General features: G+C 43.2%; 1 protein-coding gene and 1 pseudogene across 1 annotated transcript in view; one reads left to right on the top strand and one right to left on the bottom strand.

Moving 5' to 3' along the window:
* Positions 1–10,251: 10,251 nt before the first annotated feature.
* Positions 10,252–10,725, top strand: LOC119161657 (uncharacterized; annotated as a pseudogene).
* A 4,444-nt stretch (positions 10,726–15,169) lies between these two features.
* Positions 15,170–18,947, bottom strand: part of LOC142776718 (uncharacterized) — a 394,390-nt gene continuing 390,612 nt past the window's right edge. Inside the window, exon 10 of the mRNA XM_075880911.1 lies at positions 15,170–15,295. The gene's annotated coding sequence lies outside the window, so the exon portion shown is untranslated. The remainder of the gene's footprint in view (positions 15,296–18,947) is intronic.

Genomic DNA, 18,947 nt, shown 5'->3' with positions numbered 1-18,947 from the left:
ATGTACGTTGTAGACTAAGAATTCCTTAACATATAACACAACTGCAGAATCCACGAGGAACTTCAACAACTGCTCTGGATACTTATTACGCTCTTCAGGGAAATAACTCACGAGTATGGACATGGACTCACTAGCTGCTGCATGTAACGCAAGGAAACGTTCATACAACTGCTTCGATGAAACAGCTTTCAGCAGAACAGGACCAGCATAAAGTAGAAAAAAGTAAACTCAGCTGCCTTCCATTTGATCCCTTCATCAAACCCACGACACCTTCTGGGAAGGTCTGCCTTAGGAATCTGAAGCCTCATTCCATAAAGAATTCCGGACATCCGTTCTACATCAGCTATTGGCATTCTTACTAAAAGGCTGCCGTTCCGCCAGGTTAGCAACAGTTTCTTCGTTACTCCTAAGCATTCAAGGGACGCATACTCAAGAAGAAACAATGAAACCATCCGTAGTCCAAGAGACGTCAGGGGTGAATGGCCTTTGTGATGGTCATCATCAGTTTGTTCAAAAAAGCCGGAGTCAGTACGAGAAAGAGCTGTGACGTCTGAAATGTCATTCGCCCGTAATAAACACCTTCAGCAGTACGCTTTTCACAAGCAGACTTTGCATTGTGTCCTTTCACTGCCTTTATGAATTATCTGGCTGGGGCACCACAAATGAAAGCTCTTACGGACACAACGAAGTACTCTCCCCTATGCACAAAGCCATCCCTCAAAACTTGAGTTTGCTTACCTACAAAGAGATTAATAAACTCATCTAGAAAAGCCTTGAAGTTCCCACAGTAAGCCCCGACGGTGTGCACTGTCCTTTCTACGATGTTGAGGGTGATGCAGTTCGACAAGTATGCACCAAAACTCTGTTCCACTGCTATTGAAGAGTAGAAGAGCATCAACATTAAAGCTCACTTGGAAGGCTAAACCTAGCAGCCGTTGCATACTCTCAAGCAGAGCGCTAAGGCTCCTCTTTAATCCAAAGTGATAATATTGTCCAGTACTCAAATTACTAAGCGCAACGACCATTGACGTTGCTAGAAGTGTGCGCGATCAACTAGGCAACAGTGGCAAATAGGTTTCAGAATACACAGAAGGCTAATAAAATTTCATGCGTTATTTTTCCATCAAGTGCCCATCCTCTGTGTGAAAAAATCATACCATGTGGCCTGTTAACCACCATAGATTAATCATCAGATGTACTCGCAGAATAAATCACAGATGAACTTGAATAAGCGCACGATTCCCCATTTGTGTTGGCAATTGCAAGGCGGCTAGGTTCAACCGGCAGTTGCTCATGTGCAATGTCCTCATGTGCACGTCATGTGCAAGTCAGGTGTCCTCATGTGAAAGTCAGGTGTTCGCGCACTATGAATGCTGCCTCAATTATAAGCTTTGTGCGCTCATATTTGTGTTTGTAAAGTACGACTGTGTTATCAAACTGTACTTCACAGCCACATCTAGTGGCATGCTGGGCCAGAAAACCATCGTTGCCGTTGCGAACACAGCACGCGTGCTCACGCAATCTGTCATTGAGGCATCTTCTACTTTGCCCCAATATAAGAGGCACCGCACGAAAGTATGATCATGTTAACAACGTTGCTAACACAATTGACAAAACGGCTTCTGTTCTTTGTTTTGCACAGCTGTTTTTGTGTCTAGCGCAACACATTATTGCATGTTGTGCTAAAAATTACAATAAGCACATACACATCTGTGACAGTTACACGAAGCCACTCATACGCCAAGTCTAAGTTCTTGTTTGGGGGTACGGACAACAGCGTTTTAAGAACTAGGTTAGTTTGGGCGAATTCTGATTCAATCAATCTCACTCTCAATCAAGAGTTCTGATTTGAACTCTTGATTGAGACTAGCAAATATTTGATGGACAAGTTTAATGATTGCAGACAGTGGAGAATCGTTATGATAGATATCATGAAAGAGGGACAGAAGTGAGTGATTGAAAACAAGGCAACTTCACTGACATTTTGATTTATGAATAATTGGTTTGCGAGAATCACTGTTTGTTATGAAGCGGGTACTTTTGTTTTAATAGATTCCAGCTTATTTATGCGATAAGCTTAGCGAGGGCTGCCGATTTGCGAAGAATAATGAAGCTTCAAGCGTAGTAGTGTATTGTAAGTTAAAATTTAGTACCACAATTGGTGAAATGTAAGGTACGTCAGATGAACCCGAGTGTTCTATACAAGTGCTGCTAAGGACAGTGTCAATCCGTAGGTTCCATGATAAAGCACATGTAAACTGTACACCGAGATACTTATAGCTTAATGCATTTTCAACTTAATGCTTACTATATATCAAATCATCAGTTACTGGGTTTATATCGGAGTATAAAAAACAGCCTTTGTTCTGTCTACGTTGACGTCTATCTGCTAGTCCTGGCCTAATTTACTTCACAGGTTAAAAATAACGGAGAATGTTAGTTGTCCGTTACTTTTCAATAATATTGTGTGTATCAAACAAAATGGGCCCTTGACCTTACACTTCTTTGTTTTGAAATGTTAGGGTCACTCTGCCAGTTACTAGCAAATTCAAGTCTAGTCACCTTTCCATATATATGACACAGTCGTCCGTGATTAACCTTACCATTGGTCTTAAAATGAGGTATAAATAAATATAGATGTGGTCCCATAACAGATACATGGCGCTTTCTCAATTTCACAAGAGCGAATGGCGAGTGTTTGCCATTAACCAAAACAAATCGGTAGCGGTTAGGAATTCAAGTATCCAATGGATTACATGGGTGTGTAAGTCAAGATGAGTAAATGTTTGTATTAGTAGGACGTGAGGAATCTTATCAAAATATTTGTTAATCTGTGAAAACTGCACCAATCTCTCATCGATCACGCGCACCATAATCATTGTGAGAAATAGCTGAAATAAATGTGCCTGGCAAGATCGACAACGCAGAAAACCATTTTCATCGGCAAAAAGAAAAGGTATATTCCTCTAGGTAATTCATTACTGCGGATGCAATAATATGCTCAAATATATCTCTCCAATTAGTATGGGCCGCGCACTACGGATTCTTACCGACAGTAGTTAGAGAGAATGGCCTGTAGTTACTTGGGTTAAGTGGTCCCCAGATTTAAATTTTGGTAGTTACGCGGGCTCTGGTTCTAATGAATGGTGGTGGGATACGAACGAGGAATGCTAAGGCCATATAGTTTGAGCTTCGTACGGGAATCTCTCAATTTTTCTGATAACCGAGGTCCAGCAGTTTGGATGCGGCGGCATTCTCTTCTGTTAGGCTGACCAGGTTTGGATCCAGGATGTTATGATCTGTTCCTTTTTTTGCCACACATCCTGTTATCTGTTTTATTCCTCCTCAACTTTCTTGTTGTAAAGGCCTAGTTCACAGGCGTCCGTTCTACCTCCAGTAGAACGGACGCCTGTGACCTTCGTGAGCTGATTTGAAATTGTAAGCATAAATGGTTCAGGCAGTGAGTGAAGTGCCACTGCTGAACCTTCATTGCCAGTGGCGGCAGTGCAACAACCACATCGTTTCTGGTCTTACGCACGATTTCTTACTGCGCAGATATCCGTGTTTCAACACATCGACAAGGACCCGTGGGCGCCAGCCGCTTTATTGTGAAAGCGAGCGTACTGCACTGTCATCGACATGTGTGGAACTGAGGTCATTCGTCTGTCTTCCCACTGCGGGAATAGTGGCTCTGTTGATCCACTAGATGGCTTCACATCGGCTGGCACTACCATATGAAGAGCCCGATTTTACTACTAGACATCATTGGCAGTGACGTCAGTGCACCAAGCACATCGTTCCTGGCCTTACGCACTATTATTTACTGCACAGGTTACTATACTGTTAACAGGTTTCATTTTGTTTGCTCTATCGTTGCTCTGTAGTTGCTGCCATAATTTTAGACTGTCCCTTTGTGCGACTGGTCGCGTTGCGCTTATACGTACTGCTTCGTTTAATTTGGCACCATTTCGTTCAATTTGAGCAGAACAAAATATTCTCAAGCTTGATGCAGTAGTGAATGAATGTCCGGCTAACTTAGTTGACGTTATCTTTAACAAATCTATTGCTGAAGCACAGCTATGCAGTGTGAACTTCTCTAAAATTAAAAAAAAGTGGGCGAGTTAGCAACCAGCGCTTAGCACAGGAATTACATCGCGAAAAGCTTGCGGAAAGATAATGCCTCTGATTTCACAGAACAACGTGTTAAAAGCGGGAAACACGTTATTATCACTTAAAGCTACGCAATTGGTACCATATTCACGGATTATAACGTCGATATCCAAGGCATTCCACTGACACAAAAGGGAAGACTGCGTGGCGATCATGCATACTTTATAGGCGATAAGATTGATTGTAAACTGCCACCCAATGGTTTCAAAATTGTTCATGGTGTTACAGCGATGAAAGCTGGCGCAAAGAACCAGCTTGCTCGATTCTGCTCTCGCTTCTGCTACCAGTTGTCATTCTGACTTTGCTGACAGTTCAGCTTAACAAAATGCAAGGGGTCGTTCAAGATGTTGTATACATTTTCCCCTCATAATCATTTCGTTCTCGAAACACCATACCTTTGACTTTGTCAGAAGAAACGATGAGAATAGAATTATCCGACTTGAGACCCTAGGCTTCAGCGCATTGCGTTCTCCAACGGTAAGATTAGTAGAAGTACTTTTGACGTTTGCCAGGACACTTACAATTCAGCTCTTGGCCAAGTTCACCCCCGTTCTGTCTTTAATGTGCCGCAACTGTTCTGTATTCTTTGTAATGACGTCCCGTTTCGGCGCTCTCTGCGGGGCTATCTCGAAGGTCAAGCTTTTTGACAGCAGACTGATATGGTTGTCCGACAGTTGCACCTAGGAAATGTTATGGCCCGCTTTAAAGCTGTCACATTCAGGCTGACGAAGATGTAACAATCGAGCAAGTCTGTGGTGATAGACCTCAATGCATTTGTTTTATTCTCAATCCTGGGCTTGCTTCTGCGCCTTGATGATGTTATAGAAGTCATTAGGACAGAGCTTTGAACCTAGACAGGCTGGCGCCTCATACACGCGACGTCTCAATTGGTGTAGTTGTTGCTTGTTGTCCAGAATTCTAGCTTTCAGGCCGTGCAAGCTTCTGGCCGTATACGGGCTGTCCACGAGGGTCTTACAGTAAATGATTTTAGATACCACGTTGTTGTTCAGACACTTGTACGTAAAACTCAGGTGACGCTGTAGCCGCACAATCTTTGTAGAATGGTTGACGTATTCCCTCACTCTGCCAAGAAGTATACTCGTGTGAAAGCAAAAAAAAAAATTGTTCCAAAAGCCAGGTGAGTTTATGATTAAAAGATTTTTTTCCCGACTTAAGACAACAAAGCGCAACAAAAAAATTGGCCCCGTATCTGAATGTTACACAGGAAATGTCATCGAAAGACGATAGTCTTGCGTCTGAAGAGAGTGAACAAAACGTTTATTTGATGTTCTGCGCAGGAAAATCGGTGAATGGTATTCTGGAGGCGCTGCGATAGAGTGCATAGAGCGTGCAGCGAAGGTGAACGAGCACATCAAGTCACTTCACACGTGAGACATGAGCGCTAGCTGGCAGTTATTCTGGAAAATGGGGCGCGCGTCATGCGTGCCAGTCTCTGAGTGGATAACATGTAGAACGCAAGGCGACCGGTGCCACCACCGTGTCGTCTTACTAAAGCGTTGGAAACACTTCCCGTTTCGTGCAAGCGTTGCATGGCCAGCGCAGCGCTGTAAAGGCTACGATTCTTAGTAGTACTTATGTATGCCTTTTCTAGTAAAAAATACACATGCATAATATTGACGTGTTATGGTGCCTCAGATATACATAATAGTTGGTTTTTATTTTTCATCGCACAAGTATGAACGCTGAACATTGAGCAATATTGGTGGGCGCTGCGGATGTGGTCGGCCATTTGGAGTATCGTTTGGTCACGTTGGTGCCGTTAAGGGTGGCACCAAAGAGTGTCACCCTTAAGGGTGGCACCCTTTAAGGGTGCCGTTAAGGGTGCCGTTAAGGGTGGACGTAAGGGTTCAGGGTGCCGTTAAGGGAGTACCGTTAAGGGTGGACAAATAGACAAATGTACAGCCAAACAGACGGAGAGACAGGCCAAATTTTTGTGTCGAAGGTCCCCAAGAAAGACTATCGTTTTTAAAACTACACAGATGTTGCGGCACATATGTGGGTGGCAGCCTCCGATGCACTGACACAAACTGAGCGAAAGTTGCCCAGTCTATACCTCTAGTCTCGTACGTCTCTTTACGCAGCCCGTTGAAATCCGTAGCCATTAGCCATTATTGCACGCCGACTTGTAGCGGCAGATAAATCATGGCTGAAGAAGCTTTCTATTGCCCTACCTTTGTTCTCGAGCCAGCGTCGTCACTATCGAGAAGTTGAAGGCATGCCTTGTTTTCCAGCAGTGCTTGACGAGTCCAGTCTTGGAGTGCGTCGCATGAGTGGCTTTCGCGACGTCCTCTTTGTGCTATTTCAGCCTCGTTGACCACTTCGTGCCTGTTTCGCCGATGTGTGTGGTGTCGCAGTCTTAGCACAGTATTGTACACGGGGTGGCTTTCGCTAACTTGGTGTCAGTGCATACTGAGGATGCCACCCGCATATGTGGCGAAACGTCAGTGCAGTTTTTGTGTTCTATTTTGTTTTTTTAAGTCGGAGTGCATCTTTTAATTAAATACTTGCTTTGCAGGAAAAAAAGGCATTTTCATACGTGGCAAAACTAGGGAAAAACTTGCATTGGGCCTCATTTTGCAGGTTATTCGTGGTTGGATAACCTTTTGCTGAGCAGAAAAGCACAACTTGGAACCATACTTGCAAGTAAAGGAGCCACTCGAAAGTGTATTGCACTCATCGACATTATAAAGCGAATAATGAACGAACTGCTTCAGTGATTTGTCTGGATTAGGGGTAAATTGTGACTCAGGCTCATTCATGGTATACTAATTTTAGGGGCGAAGTCCTTAGGGCGTGGGCTGTGAGTCCCCTGTAGCCTGTATGTAGCCACCTCTAGTTTAGTTCTTGCAGTGTTCACTAGATGGCGGTACCGTCTCCTGTATGTATTCATTCCCCGCTGTTATTCATGCTGTACATGGTGAGTATGGAAAAAGCGCTAGAAGGTAACAACATTGGTTTTAATCTGTCACACAAACAGGGCGGCATGATGATTGAGCAGAAGCTTCCAGGTTTATTTTATGCGGACGATATCGTCTTATTTGCGGACAGTCGAGATGATATACAGCAGCTGGCGAATATATGCGGAAGGGAAGGTGAAGCTCTTGGACTAGGATTCAGTGTAACGAAGTGTGGATTGATGGTATTCAATGATCCCTGTGATCAGACGGTGTCCATACAAGGCCAAGAAATACCGAGGGTAAGTGAATACAAGTACCTTGGAGTATGGGTAAATGAGAGTGATAGATACATGGAGGTACAGGAAAAAGCCTCGGCAGCAAAAGGAAAGAGGAATGCGGCAATAATGAAGCACAGAGCGTTGTGGGGATACAATAGGTATGAGGTGCTTCGAGGTCTGTGGAAGGGTGTAATGGTTCCAGGGCTTACTTTTGGGAACTCAGTGGTGTGCATGAGGGCAGAGGTGCAATCGGGAATGGATGTAAATCAAAGGACTGTGGGACGCCTCGCGTTGGGTGCTCATGGGAAGACGACAAACGAGGCTGTAAAGGGCGATATGGGGTGGGCAGGTTTTGAGGCGAGGGAAGCGCAGAGCAAAATAAGGTTCGAAGAAAGGCTAATAAATATGAAGGAGAGTAGATGGGCAGAGAAGGTGTTCCGTTATTTGTATAGGAAGAGCGTGGACACACAGTGGAGAAAAAGAACTAGAAGACTCACTAGTAAATATACGGCTGGTATTGTGAGCCATATGTCAACAAAGAGCGTTAAGGGAAAAGTCAGGGAGGCGGAGAGGATTTACTGGATGGCAGCTATGGAGAAAAAACCGGCTTTGAGTAACTACCGAAAGGGCAAAAATGAAATAAGGAGGGAGGCATTTTACGATAATTCAAGGGGAAGCGCTTTACTGTTTGAAGCGAGATCGGGTTGCCTTAGAACGCGTAGTTATAAAGCAAGATTCAGTAAAGAAGAAGAACAATGCACACGCTGCGGGAAAGATAAGGAAACGGCGGAGCATGTTCTGATTGAATGTGGAGATATCCACCCAGGTGTACGTTTGGGCACGAGCCTACAGGAAGCCTTGGGTTTTAGGGACAACAATGGAAAGCTGAACACACCCGCGATTGAAATAAGTAAGAGACGGTTAGAGTATTGGTGGCAGAAAATTAGAGAGAAAGGACAAAAATAAATATTGGAAAAATAAAATATGGACAGTGTGCCGTAAATGGCAGAGAACTTAAGCTGAAAATTTACCTTTTTTTCCATTAAGATAGAATTTATCGAAGTAGAGGCATTAGGCCAACATAAAAAAAAGAAAAAAGGTTTTTTTTTTGTCGAGCCTGGTGGCATACTTGTCACCACCCCGTTATAAAGGGGACGCTCATAGCATCCATCCATCCATCCATCCATGTAGCCACCTCTCGTTTAGTTCTTGTAGTGTTTACTAGATGGTGGTACTTGTTTGATTGATTTGTGGGGTTTAACGTCCCAAAACCACCATATGATTATGAGAGACGCCGTAGTGGAGGGCTCCGGAAATTTTGACCACCTGGGGTTCTTTAACGTGCACCCAAATCTGAGCACACGGGCCTCGACATTTCCGCCTCCATCGGAAATGCAGCCGCCGCAGCCGGGATTTGAACCCGCGACCTGCGGGTCAGCAGCCGAGTACCTTAGCCACTAGACCACCGCGGCGGGGCATGGTGGTACTTGTAGCTGATGATGAAAAGATGCAAGATGTTATAAACTAGAAAGCGGTACTTGTAGTTGATGAAAGACGCGAGATCTTATAAAATAGGAATGATGTCACATATGGCGCGTGTCATTGGTTGAAGGCAATCGTTCGATTTAGTGCGGAGAATATGCAGCCATCAAACTCTTTGACTCTGGAATCGTCCTCATGACCATGTACCTCACACCCAACCTGTTGACCGGGAACATCAAGACATTCATTGACACTGCGTTACGAAATTATGAGAACAAATACAAGAATGGACCAAGTGTACAACTTGGAGACTTTAACGTGGCTATCATAGACAATAATTGGCTTATCCAACATATGGCTTCTAGATATGCACTCAGACGTATATCGTTTGACCATATGAAACCTACCACGATCCGAGGAACATGCATAGACCTAGTATTTGCTAATTGCCCACTGCAACCTATACAGGAACCACTCTCCCTTCATTTCACAGACCATAAAGCCGTCATAATGAAGGGACATCGCAAGCCATCCATCGTCTAAGAACAAATAAAAGTTGATTTGTGTATATACACACACAGCGTTTCTCACGTCTTTACATGATGATCGACTGGGCGAATTACACGGGAGATTCACAGTTTACCGATGAATCCCTCAGGAGTTTCGCCCATTCATCATCATTCACCCCGTGAATATGCCGTAATTTTTTTTACTCTCGCTGCCACTGCGCTACCCAAAGCACATGACGTCACCGGAATCCAACTTCTTGGAAACAACGCCCCCTGCTCAAGCATATAAAAACAACCGCATCAACGACTTCTTCAGTGGGCCCGGCGGGACCGCAATGACAACATCGCTATACCCTTCTGTATTTTTCGCCCAGGTTACGCTGTGCGCCCTTGCTCAGCACGTGTCATTCACACCGAAGAATGACAACAGCAGCCTGGATCTACCAGCAGTGAACTCCGACTGGCCAATCCCATGGACGCAGCACATGACGTCACCGGAATCCAACTTCTTGGAAACAACGCCCCCTGCTCAAGCATATAAAAACAACCGCATCAATGACTTCTTCAGAGGGCATGGCGGGACCGCAATGGCAACGTCACTATAACCTTCTGTATTTTTCGCCCAGGTTGGTGGGAAACACTCTTACCAGCTTTCGTAGCGATTGTAGAGGAATTGTGGTTCTGCCGTGCCCGGCGACTTGTGCATGTCTTTTTGTGGACGCATGGACGGTCATTTTGATTCTTCTTGCGGGGGATGTTGGGCAGAATCCTGGGCCTGATACAGACGATCTCATAAAAATGAACACTATGCTTGCTTCCCAGGAAGAATTGAAAACAAAAATCAAAAATTTAGCTACTGTTCACGATAAGCTAGAATCTACGGTTACTGCCTGAATGGACGATGTTATGGTAGCAATAAAAGAACAGAAAGTAGAGATCAAGGCACTGCAGACTGAAGTTACAGCGTTGAAAGGTAATCTTTAACTACATCAAAGGCATCTGGATGATTTAGAAGATAGAAGCAGACGCCGCAATCTTGTTATTTTTGGTTTTCCTGAACCGGATCGTGAAAATGCTACAGAACTAAGAAAGAAGATAATCGAGGAACTGATAGGGGATAAACTCGGAGTGGTTGTTAACTCTGTGGAAAGAGTACACAGGGTTCGGAAAAAATGCCGCGATAAAGTATAACCGGTAATAATGAATTTTTTTGACTACAACGAGAAGCTTAAAGTGTTAAAAAACTGTCACAAACTGAAAGGAACAAAAATCTCGGTAAACCAAGACTTCTGCAAGGCCACTATAGCAAAGCGCAGCAAACTCTAGTCTCATTCCAATGATTTTAGGGCGCAAGGTCGCAAAGTATAGCTCGATTACGATAAACTGAGAGTGGACGATGATATATACGAATGGGATGAGCAGAAGGATTGCCTGAAATGTATCCGCCCGCAACGTAACCACGATGAATGACTCGATCACAAACAATTGCGAGTTGTTCTCTTTAATTCTAGGAGCACTGTCAATAAAGTTCACGAGCTTGTAGAAATCGTATTTACCTATGATCCCCAAATCATAGCAATTACAGAGACCTGGCTAACTCCGGACATTCTAGATTCTGAAATAGTTCCTCCAACTTATAAAATGGTTTGACGTGATTGAGGCTGCAGAAGAGGAGGCATTGCTTTGGTGGTCAAACAGAAAATAACTTGCATAACTATGGACGAAATAATCGACAATGGAAGTGTATGGTGTCAAATTAATTTTCGTGGGCTCTCGGCTCTCGTAGGTGTAGTCTACCGGCCCCCTTCTTCGCCGGAGTCGTTTTTGGAAAACATTCAGTCTTGCATGCAGCAGAAGTGCAAGCCTAATCAAAAAGTCATATTAGCGGGGGACTTCAACCTACCATCAATTGATTGGAACACTCTTCACCCAGGTTCAACAGACGTAGCGAACTGTATCTTGTTGCTTGAATTGATGCTGAACTTTATTCTTGTTCAACTTGTTAAAGATGCTACCAGAGTTGCTCGAAGCACTGAAAGTGTACTAGATCTTCTATTTGTTGGAAACTTTCCAGATGACACTAAGGCCAGTGTTTATGATGGAATCTCTGATCACAAGCTGGTTTTACTTACCGCAAATTTCTGCCCTGACAAAAAGAATTCTGCGAGCAAGAGTTTCTTTAATTTTTCTGCTGCGGATGACGAAGCTATTATAGATAAACTTGGTTTGTGCTTCGGTGACTTTGAGGCAGGAGGAGATGTACTAAGTCTGTGGAATACGTTTAGAAACGTTACTGCATCGTGTCTTGAGGAATTCGTACCGGAATTTCAGAAAAAAAAACGGTGCAACCCCTGGATAACACGCGATATAGTACAATTGAAAAGAGCAATATCAAGAAAACGTAAAGCAGCGCGTAAAGATAACCAGGCCATATCTTCCCTCTCAGTAACACTGAAGCACGAAATACGGACCACTCGAGATTATTTTTTTGGAACGACACTTGTTAACTTCATGGAAAACGCTCCGCAAAATTTTGGGGATACTTGTCCGGAAACAAAAAATCGGTTGAACAGCTTCGCGTTGACGGCTGCGCAGTTACTAATCCTTACGCAATTGCTAATGAGCTAAACAGAATATTCCACAGTGTGTTCAGTCAACAGAGTTTAACCAATAATCCGACGGAACCATCTCCTCTCTCGCCCAACGTAATGCCGAATATAGATTTAAATGTAAATGGTATTCTTCTTCTAAAACTTGATACCAAGAAGTCTTCTGGCCCTGACAGTATCCCTAATGCCTTTTCGAAGCGTTATGCGTACATTATTTCACATTACTTATATATTTTGTTCAATATATATTTGGATGACGAATGCCTACCTTCTGATTGGTTGCGTGGAAAAATTGTCCCAGTCCACAAGGATGGAAGCAAACTGCTCGCTTCGAACTTCAGGCCAATATCATTAATCAGTAGTTGCTGTAAACTACTTGAGCACATCCTCTCCAGCCAGATAACATCGTTCTTGGAATCAAAAAACATATTAGGCAGCTTCCAGCATGGGTTTAGAAAAAAGTTATCAACGACGACCCAGCTCGTATCAGTCATACACGACTTCGCTGATGCTATCAATGACAGAAAACAAATAGATGCAATATTTTTGGACCTATCAAAAGCCTTTGATAGGGTACCGCACGCTTTACTGATACGAAAAATGCAGCGTTTAGGGATTGCTCCCCGCCTCGTGGACTGTATTTCTGCGTATCTGAAAAACAGAACGCAGTTTGTAGAAATTAGCGGCTGCCAATCACAAAACCTTGATGTATTGTCAGGAGTTGCCCAGGGGTCGGTCTTGGGACCACTCTTGTTCTTGATCTATGTGAATGATATTTGCGATGATATTGACGCGGGAGTGACTGTGAAAATGTTTGCAGACGACTGTGTTATTTTTACAACTGTCAGTAGCCCCTTGCACCAATCATTGCTTAACGACAACTTGTGCAAAATTGCTGACTGGTGTGAGAGGTGGCAGATGGTTGTTAACTACTCAAAAACTGGCGCTATTACAGTAACACACAAGGAAACTCCTCTTAAATATAAATACCATGTCCGTAATCAAAGTATTGAATTTGTTAATACCGTAAAATATTTGGAATTGACCATTAATACGAAACTTAGCTGGGACGCTCACATCGACAACGTTTGCGCCAAGGCCTACAAGAAGCTATGCTTCTTAAGAAGGAAGCTGAGGTCATGTGATTAGAAAGTTAAACTTGCAGCCTATAAAACCCTAGTTCGACCAGTGCTAGAATACGCATCCCTTGCTTGGGACCCATATTTAAAGAAAGACATAGATAAAGTGGAAAAGATTCAGCGATTAAGCGCAAGGGTTCATTTTTTCAGACTTTAGGCGCCTCTCCTCCGTTTCTGAAATGTTAAATAAATGTGAGCTGGAACCACTGGAATGTAGGCGAAGAAGTGCAAGGTTAGTCTTCTTTTATAAACTATACAACAATGAATCTGGTTTAAATAAAGAATTGTACATTCTGCCACCTCCTCAGCGCTCAGCAAGGTTAAATCATTCAAAAACTAAAAGACCATATGCTCCTAAAAATAACACATTCAAGTACTCATTTTTTGTAGGAACCATTGAAGACTGGAATTCACTGCCTTCCGACTGCGTGCACGCTCCGACTTCTTCTAGTTTTTACCTCTGTGTTAGGAACCTTATGTAACCCTCTCCTGCTAGGATGGTGAAAAACTGTCTGTAGTATTTCTTAAATAAATAAAATAAATTTAGGAAAACACGCGCGAGACGCGTGAAGTGTTATTTTTAAACAACGCAAGAAATATCCTGCTCTTGCAGAGAACAATTGTTAATGTCAAAACTTACTGCTTGGATTTCAGCGATTTGAATTTTGAAGAATACAGGGTGCTTTTTTTTTGAACTTTGGCAAAAGGTTTTATGGATTTATTTTGTAAAATTTAAACGTCGCTGGTATTTTCATGAAAATGTGAAAGCATGGCTAGTTTTGGCTTGTTTCGGCAGGGTCCCATCTGTTTTTTGTTGTTGTTTTTTACTTGGCCATCTTGCCCCGTCGCGGTGCTCTAGTTTCTAAGGTACTCGGCTGCTGACCCGCAGGTTGCGGGATCGAATCCCGGCTTCGGCGGCTGCATTTTCGATGAAAGCGGAAATGTTGTAGGCCCGTGTGCTCAGATTTGGGTGCACGTTAAAGAACCCCTGGCGGTCGGAATTTCAGGAGCCCTCCACTACAGCGTCTCCCATATTCATATGGTGGTTTTGGGACGTTAAACCCCACTTATCAATCAATACCTGGCCATCTTGCCTGTCAGCATGTAACCATATTATCTGGTCCAGTCATGGCTTAAATAACCAGTTTCCTTAATAACGCGCACACTCGTGAAATTTAATAGAAGCAGCAGTTTATGCTGATGAAATATTTGCCACACATACTCGCGCAGAAGTACGTTTGCGAGTTGAATTCTGCTTTGCAACAGCACTATGCAATACAGCTGCTATTGAAATGATTAAGTTGCTCCCTCTTATCTGCTGTTTGCCGCTGGCTTTCTATAACAATATATTTTCAGCGTTATGTCTTACTGCACGCAGGTAAGTTGTTTATTTCAATCGCAATTGTGATCCCACATTATTTGCCCTCATCGCCGTTATACTACATCTCGTAATTGACTTCAAATTGAGTTGGACAACCATCTACTGTGTGAGAAAGCATTAGTGAGGCACTGGGACTTCCCTCGCACGTATAGCGTTGAACGCATCAACGCGTCGAACGTTGGCTGCTTAGGACTACCTTCGCCAGATTAGGATTGTCTCAGCGTATTTACGTAAGTGAGAGAACCGCTGAGGATTGTTTTTCTGTCAGTTTCTCTTTATTTGCGCTATCGCGTTGGCCTCTATTGTCTTTTGTTTTCCATTCTTTACCCAACACAGAATATCCAACTGGTCTAAGCTTCGCCTAACCGTTGCATGTTATAGTATATTTGTGTTCCTTCCGCTGACGATTCAGCATAAATAATCTCACCTGATCTCAGCTGTCATCAAATATTTGTCAGAATGTGAAACGACCATTTACTAGACCGTAATGCATTATTCAGAGACAACACAATAATGATCTTATGAGCATGGCTGCAGGGCTGCAGATTGCGCAGCAACGTTTTCTTTGGGAAATGTAAATTATCCGCTAAATCAATTGTCTTGGGAAGTGGTGTCCGCCTTTCTTCGCGTTTACTTGAAAATGCCAAAATGTGTGCACAAAACAAAATGAATATTGGAGCCTATTTCATCTTCCCACTTGCCTTTATTATTTGCTTAAAAAGGTTATGATGGCTTCTTGTATGAAGCCTGATATTGTAAAGTATTCAAAAATGCTTCGCATCTCCAACGCAGTTGCAGTCTATGTGTGCCTGAAAAATAGAGAAAAAATATATCAAAACATATCAACCATATCATGTGCAAGCATTGCACACAGGCGCTGAAGTATGCTAGATATGAGTATGTGGTCTTCTAAAACCTAATGCGTCCATGCTTGCAATGAGAAACGTGCTTCAACGTTCTGGTAAAGCACAGTAAGTATGCCATTGCAACGACCGCTCAGTGGAAAGTCGATCGTTATGGTGACCCCGAGCCTGTGGCGACTAATAGACAGTTATAGTTTATGGCTAACGTGATAGCGGAGGTTAAGGGAATGGCGTTACCGTTCAGCAAACGTTTATTGTGAACAGCGTCTTATAGTTTACCGGGATAGCGTTTACGTGGTTTGCGTGTCCCAGCTGGGATGGTGGCACCGCCTCTTGGATGGTTAACAAGTTAAAGACTAATAAAAACAAAAGGAAACGTGAATATTTGCCTATGCCACCGCACGAAGAATTGTTACAAGTTTATTTTAATAATAATAGAAGCAAAAATAAATACGAAGCACGCACCAAACGCGGAAAAAAAAATACGATGCCGATTTGTTTACATTGATCTTGTAGTTAGGCCTAGATGCGTTCGAATTGCGAAAGTAATGTACAACAACCTCGGAAAAGAGCAGCGCTTCGAGATAGGTAATAGTGCACTACAAGTTGTAAAAGACTATGTCTACTTAGGGCACGTAATAAGCGCGGAGCCGAACCACGAGATTGAAGTAACTAGAGGAATATGAATGGGGTGTAGCAGATTTGGCAAGCACTCTAAAGTTATGACAGGTAGATTGCCACTATCCCTTAAAAGAAAGGCATACAACAGCTGTAACTTGCCGGTACTTAGCTACGGAGAAAAAAAACCTGGAGACTTACAAAGAGGGTTCAGCTTAAATTGAGGACGACGCAGCGAGCAATAGAAAGAAAAATGGTAGGTGTAACCTTAAAAGACAAGAAGAGAGCAGAGTGGATTAGGGAACAAACGGGGGTTAATATTATCAAAGCTAAAATCAAGAAGAATTAATGGACATGGGCCGGGCATGTAGCATGTAGCCAGGATAACCACTGGTCGTTAAGAGTAACTAACTAGATTCCCAGAGAAGGAAAGCGGGTTAGGGGGAGACAGAAGGTTAGGTGGGCAGATGAGATTAAGAAGTTTGCGGGTATAAATTGGCAGCACCAAGCACAGGACCAGGTTAACTGGCGGAACATGGGAGAGGCCTTTGTCCTGCAGTGAACGTAGTCAGGCTGATGATGATGATGCATTCAAATTGGAAGCTATCTTAAAAACTACTAAGGTTGCACGGTGGGCTTGTTGATTATTCATATTGTTCGAGGTATAGCGCATCCAGGACGAGACAGAGAAGAAGACACAGAACACATACAAGGCACTAACTCTCAACAATGCGGTTTAATCCGAGAAACAGCAATACTTATACCCAAACATGGCGCGTCACAACCACGTGCTAGAACCAGAGAATTGTGATCTACTGCAACTCAAGCGACATCCAAATAATGCAATTCTTTCAATGATAATGATGCCAATGGCTTGCTTATACATCATCAGCCTGACTACGTCCACTGCAGGACAAGGGCCTCTCCCATGTTCCGCCAGTTAACCCGGTCCTGTGCTTGCTGCTGCCAATTTATACCCGCAAACTTCTTAATCTCATCTGCCCACCTAACCTTCTGTCTCCCCCTAATCCGCTTCCCTTCTCTGGGAATCCAGTTAGTTACCTTTAATGACCAGCGGTTATCCTGTCTACGCGCTACATGCCCAGCCCATGTCCATTTCCTCTTCTTTATTTCAACTATGATATCCTTAACCCCCGTTTGTCCCCTATTCCACTCTGCTCTCTTCTTGTCTCTTAAAGATACACCTACCATTTTTCTTTTCATTTCTCGCTGCGTCGTCCTCAATTTAAGCAGAACCCTCTTTGTAAGTCTCCAGGTTTCTGCTCCGTAGCTAAGTACCGGCAAGATACAGCTGTTATATACCTTCCTCTTGAGGGATAGTGGCAACCTACCTGTCGTAATTTGAGAGTGCTTGCCAAATCTGCTACACCCCATTCTTATTCCTCTAGTTACTTCAATCTCGTGGTTCGGCTCCGCGCTTATTACGTGCCCTAAGTAGACTTAGTCATTTACAACTTCAAGTGCACTATTACCTATCTCGAAGCGCTGCTCCTTTCCGAGGTTGTTGTACATTACTTTCGTTTTCTGCAGATTAATTTTAAGACCCACCTTTCTGCTCTCCTTGTCTAACTCCGTAATCATGAGTTGCAATTTGTCCCCTGAGTTACTCAGCAATGCAATGTCATCGGCGAAGCGCAGGTTACTAAGGTATTCTCCATTAACTCTTATCCCTAACTGTTCCCATTCTAGGCTTCTGAAAACCTCCTGTAAGCACGCGGTAAATAGCATTGGGGAGATTGTGTCCCCCTGCCTTACACCCTTCTTGATTGGTATTTTGTTGCTTTCTTTATGAAGCACTATGGTAGCAGTTGATCCCCTGTAGATTTCTTCCAGAATGTTTATATATACTTCATCTACGCCCTGATGTCTGCATTACGGCTGATATTTCTACTGAATCAAACGCCTTCTCGTAATCTATGAAGTCTATGTATAGTTGTTGGTTATATTCTGAGCATTTCTCTATTACCTGATTGATAGTAGGAATGTGGTCGATTGTTGAGTAGCCTGTTCGAAATCCTGCTTGCTCCTTTGGTTGATTGAATTCTAATGTTTTCTTTACTCTGTTAGCAATTACCTTTGTAAATAGCTTGTATACTACAGAGAGCAAGCTGATCGGCCTGTAATTCTTCAAGTCCTTGTCATCTCCTTTCTTATGTATTAAGATGATGTTAGCGTTCTTCCAAGACTCTGGTACCCTTCCCATCAGGAGACACCTCGTAAACAGGGTGGCTAGTTTTTCCTAACACAATCTGTCCTCCATCTTTAAGCAGATCTGATGTTACCTGTTCCTCACCAGCAGCTTTGCCTCTTTGCATGTTCTCCAAAGCTTTTCTGACTTCTTCTATCATTACTGATTGGGTGTCATCTGGGTTACTGCTAGTTCTTATAGTATTAAGGTCGTGGTTGTCTCGGCTACTGTACAGATCTTTGTAAAACTCCTCCGCTATTTTAACTATCCTATCCATATTGGTTAGTTGTTTTGCCTTCTTTGTCCCTTAGTGCATTCATCCGACTTTTGCCTATCCCAAGTTTCCTCTTCACTGCTTTGATGCTTCCTCCGTTTTTCAGAGCGCGTTCAATTCTCTTCATGTTATACTTTCTTACATCGCATACTTTACGCCTATTAATCAACTTCGAAAGCTCTGCCAGTTCTATTTTGTCTGTTTTACTTGACACTTTCAGGCTTTGACGCTTATTAATGAGGTTCTTTGTTTCCTGGGAAAGCTTGCCAGTGTCCTGTCTAACTACCTTGCCTCCAACTTCCACTGCACACTCCGTAATGATACTCGTTAGATTATCATTCATTGTATCTACGCTAAGGTTGGTTTGCTCATTAAGAGCCGAGTACCTGTTCTGCAGCGACACCCTGAATTCCTGTACTTTCCCTCTCAGTGATACCTCATTGATTGGCTTCTTGCGTATCAGTTTCTGTTGTTCCTTCTTCAAGTCTAGGCGAATT

The sequence above is a fragment of the Rhipicephalus microplus genome, chromosome X, assembly GCF_043290135.1.
Source record: "Rhipicephalus microplus isolate Deutch F79 chromosome X, USDA_Rmic, whole genome shotgun sequence".
Lineage (NCBI taxonomy): Eukaryota > Metazoa > Arthropoda > Arachnida > Ixodida > Ixodidae > Rhipicephalus > Rhipicephalus microplus.
The sequence above is the reverse complement of the archived record's forward strand: the minus strand, read 5'-3'. Positions and strand labels throughout refer to the sequence as shown.